At 26.6% G+C, this 5,323-nt stretch overlaps 1 long non-coding RNA gene across 1 annotated transcript; it reads left to right on the top strand.

Annotated features, from left to right (window-relative positions):
* Window positions 1-4,488: 4,488 nt before the first annotated feature.
* On the top strand, window positions 4,489-5,323 carry LOC107885338. The gene is made up of 3 exons (XR_001680407.2): window positions 4,489-4,657; window positions 4,739-4,959; window positions 5,164-5,323. It is a non-coding gene; the product is annotated as an uncharacterized LOC107885338 (long non-coding RNA).

Raw genomic sequence — 5,323 nt, 5'->3', positions numbered from 1 at the left:
CTACGGTAATTTTTTTTAATGTTACACCAAAAACCAAATTCACATTTTGTGAAAAATCGATTTTGCGTAAAAATTCCCGTTTTTCCTTAATTTTTCTTTTGTTTTTCCCGGCGCTTTTGAAAACCACTGGGAAATTTAAATTTTGACCTCCCCAATGCACCAACGATATTCACTTTCTGATCGAACAAGATACTGAAGTTGAAAATCGTAGCATTATTTCGACTACTTATCGTCTACACAGACACAAAAAAAATAAAAAAAAAAAATAAAAAAACACACATCATTGTAAAATCAATACATTCATCGTTCCACTCAGAATCTAAAAAACATAATATTTTATTCTTATGTATTACTAATATTATTGAAATTAAAACTAAACCATCTGTCCATGTTAAGCATTGTAAATATCATAAATGGAAAATTTTAAATTATGTTATAAATCAAATATAACTTATAAATGATAACTACCTATATAAGAACAATTTAATTTAGTAATAATATTAACTTAGATAGTAATGACATTTTTTAAAACAAAAAAATTATGTTATAAAATAATCATATTACAATATTTACCTATATGAAATATACTCCAACAATCACAAGTTAAGCATACATACTTTATCTCTTCAAAATCAGTTATCATTTCTTCAATCATTTTACCATACAAAGTTTCGATTCTACGAACTAATGCTCGTCTTGAAACCGGAATCTTGTTTGAAGTTAATTTGCAGTATGTTATTAAAAAGGGTGCTCAATAAGAGAAAATGGAGATACTGTTTCAATAATCAGTTTTAAATTAGCATCGTTAAATTCGCCATCATTTAATTTTCTGACTGGTATTTTACCCACCTCACACAGCTTCAATTGCTAAATTGGTTTCAACCATGTTTGACGTAGTTGATCTTTTTTTTGCACAATTATTAAAATTGTTTAACTCTTTTGAATGCACAATCTGAAAACCAGATACATCCATAAGAATATAATTATAATTATTAAATATTACCTATGTTTGAGTTTTACGGGGATATTTATTCAATCAGTAGGTATTCTAATACATTAGAAGATTCAGTGATTATGATTTAAGATTTCAATAAATCATAGGTACAGAAACATTTATTACATAATATTATCTATCATCAACCTTATTTTTCAAATTTATTATTTATGGTTATTGCTAAGTACTAACACAACCAAAATTAACAATAGTTAAAATATGTTTATGTCTAAAATGTGGTAAAATATCATCTCAAGTTCATTTATTAAACCATTTATATATACTATTTATTTAACCATTAGATACTTATGTTCCTTCTTAAATTCAAAAAAAAATTCAATGGGGGACGCAGTTTAAAAAAAATCTATTTACCTACCCGAAGATACCTAATTACCTATAAATCGGAATACTCATTATATACTCATTGAATAGATTATATTAACTAGTATGAACAGTAAGATATTTAAAAAAAAAGAATAAGTAGGTACTCCTTCCCTTGCTTCACCCCGATGCAAGCACTATTTAATTTATGTACTAACTAAACGAACTACTTTAAATATCCAAAATATTATAAACTTTTTATGAGGTTACTACCTATAGTATACTATTATGTATTTTAAATAACGATTTACATACTTTAATATGAGTTCTCAAATTTGAATTAGATGAATTCGATGTGGAAATCCGTTTCTCCTTAGGGTCACAAAAAAGAATGATGTTTTGGTTGATGTATCAGTTAGTTGCTCAAAATATTGAGTAATTTATGACCATTTTGGTTTAATATGAGCCATACTTGTGTTCACTATTCCACTAGTGGATGTAGATTGTTGATCATCCATTATTGAGGTATTTGTCAATATTAATTATTGTTTCAACTGAAAATTCAAATATAAATTATCAACTATAAGAAGGTATATAAGCTATAGGCTATAATTATTCTGATTCTGATTCTGTTGATATGTTGTTAGGTCGTTATTACTTAATAGCTTATGCTAACTATATTATTAGTTATTTAAAATCAACATAATAAAAAAAAAAATAAAAAAAAATCAATAAACAAAAAACATTAATAATACATTAAATACATTTAATACATAGGTACCTATTACATTTTGTGAACGTTTATTTCTTTTTTTATTTATAAAACACAAATACTTACCAACGAGCTGAAGAAACCTATTCCCAAGTCTCCAGACTCCAGTTAGTGTAGACTGAATGTAGAATTAAAAATTAAAAATTCTATAATCTAATTCCACTGAACACTGATGATATCCATTAACCACTGTGATTGACACAATTCACACAAATCACTGAAACACGGTATTTACGAGAGCCGAGAACGAAAAGTGAACCCATGAACACTGTTTATAAATATAAACATTTGAAATATAAATATACCTACACGAGCGTAACCCAATTAGTTTTAATTTACCGAAAATATTTTACAATATGTTATTGAGAATTGTAAATTTTTGATTTGTATCTATATCAATATAATAATAATAGGTATCACATTACTTATTAGTATTTATTAATTATTATTATTACAATATGCCCGTATGCCGCAGTACACCTATATGTTATAATATAATTGGCTATTGCTATATCTATATGTATTTAATTGATTTATTTTTCTTGAAGAATTCTGGTTAATGGAACAAGAAATTGATTTAACTATATTTGTAATTCCCTATTCTAGTAAATGGTTATGTTATATCAATAATAATTTTTATTTTTATTATTTAATTATTTATAAATTAACTTAACTTGAATTTGATTAAAAGTAACTCGTTATTTATTAAGTTAATATTAATTAAAATAAGTTAAGTTAAAAATTAAGTTAATGAAAATTAAATTTAAAAAAGTTAAGTTAAAAGTTAAAATTATCTTAACTTTTAACTTTTTAACGCGTTTATGCCCAGGATTGTACGTAAACAACTATAAATTTGTATAACTTCAGTTGGTTAATTTCAGAGAACTTATTATACTTATAAATAATTATTCATCCAATTACTTAAAATAGTATAAATCCATAACTTTTAAACTTCTTTGATGAATATACAAAGTATGATATACTAAATGTACGTAGGTACCCTCGTAACTCATAAGTTAATGACAAAGGTATTTGCATATAAATCTTGTGAAATAGTATTACATTTTATCTAATAAGTGTTTTATTTTTTATAAATCAAATATATTTTGCGTATTGTGTTATAATTTAAATTATTTATTTATTGTGATGTACTGTCTGTTTGAACAATACAATTGTTGGAGAAAGGGTTGAAGCAGAAGTGAGGGTTAATAATAACTAATGATTTTGATACATTAAATTATATTAATTAATAATCATACTCACATTACTACAATAAACTGAAGGTAATAGCCTAAAAGAACAATCTAACATATTCCACTGAAAGCATGGTTTGCACACACTAAAAACATATTACATAATACAAATTCATAATAACATAAGTATGTACGAACAACAACGATCGGAAAGTGAACTTACTAACTGATAAGTATAATAGTAGTGGTAATAATTTTAAGGCCATCTGCGGTCATGCCCAGTCGAATGTGACTAGGGCAGAGGACCTGTAGCATTTGCATATTTTTTTTGCACAGTCACAAAAATAGCAGAGTGTGAAACGAATGCGTTTCATGCTTACACAAATCTAATTTTGTAATTTTATTGTGCATATAAATGCATATTTTGCGTTTTTTCGGTTTTTAAACCAAATTTCTTCCATTTTATACTTTTAGATAGATATTTTAAGCAATTTATAGTTTTACCAATGTTTTTCCTTCGACGTTTTTGTTTATTTTTTCACACAACCAAAATAACCGAGATTTGCCGATCGAATGCCGCAATTTGTCGGGTTATTAATTTATAGACAGATGAGATAATATTGTTCAACTCACCTGAAGAAGTATCCAGTTAAAATAATAATTCAAATGAGTCCAAATAATTCAAATAATTAATTGTAAGTTGTTAAATAAAGTTGAAAATAAAATGTATTCATCAAAATAATAAGTACCAACAGAAAAATTCTTATTTTTTGTTCAAAAATATCCACTTTAAAATGCATATTTTTTTATATTTTAAGTGCATATTTTGTATATTTAAATGCATGTTTGGTGACTTTTTAGAGCTACAAGTTCTCTGCCCTAACTGTCACAGTGAACATCAGCGACACTAGCGACCATGATTACTACACAATACTGTTACTTCCGATCAGTAATTTATTTTTATTTTATAAAAATATTGTATATTTAACTATTAATTATTTTTTTTTTTATCAAAAACATAACCTATATTATTTAGATGTATAATATTATAGGACCCTATTTTTTCGTATATCAGTTGTATATAATAAATTAAGTTTAACAAATTAAGGTTTACCAATTACCATTTATTATAATGCAGTTGCAACTTTAGTTGCATTACCTACTATGAGGCGTGATATAAAGTGTTGGTATTCCATGAGCACTGTGACCGTTGCAAAATTGTTGCTCTTTCATGTTTTCAGATGTATAAACTAATTTTGCGGTGTTTAAGTTTTTGTTTTTCATTTCAGTGCATACATCAAACGGCGGATGTTCGGCCAATTGTTGTGGTTCTTATTCATTAAAAATTGCGAAGTTATCATCATCGATTTCGTATAGGTATATCATATACTCCTGTGAATTGCTTCTGTAAATATTGTTCTTGATTGTACTTGTCATAATATTGTTTTTACATTCCAGTGCGTACATCGATATACTTATAGAATTACGTGAATTATTTGCCGTGGTGAATTACATGTTGTCAGTGTATTATTCTACTAAGCTAGCTGCTCGTTAGTTGCACAAATTCAAGATTGCTACATATTTAAATATTATTTTATTATATTTTTACTGTGCAAATTTGTGCATCTTGATACTTTAGTGTTCTGGATTGAAGCCGCTGACGGACGCCAGCTCCTCAGGTAATTGCCTGACGAGTGGTTTATTATTATTACTATTAATTAGTTTTATACCTACAATATATTACTTAATGTATTATTATCATTGTCTTAAATCTCCCGATGCCAATGTAATTTTGTCCACAAAAATATGATCTACGAAAAATAATGATACTGTTCTGTGGAATCAACCAAATTTGATTTTTTTTTTTTTTTAAACTATTACAGGGAAATAAACCATTAGTCAGTGGCATCATTTCAGTTTTCAATAGAGAGGGACAAAGGTTTTGACCGGCCTGAATGGATAAAAAAGCGCTCTCAACCGCGTATTATCTACTTACATTTTTGTATGGTACCCTTTTTATTAACTAGGTAACATCATTTTTAA

Source organism: Acyrthosiphon pisum, chromosome X (assembly GCF_005508785.2).
Source record: "Acyrthosiphon pisum isolate AL4f chromosome X, pea_aphid_22Mar2018_4r6ur, whole genome shotgun sequence".
NCBI classification, from domain to species: domain Eukaryota; kingdom Metazoa; phylum Arthropoda; class Insecta; order Hemiptera; family Aphididae; genus Acyrthosiphon; species Acyrthosiphon pisum.
This window is presented reverse-complemented; position numbering and strand designations above follow the sequence as displayed.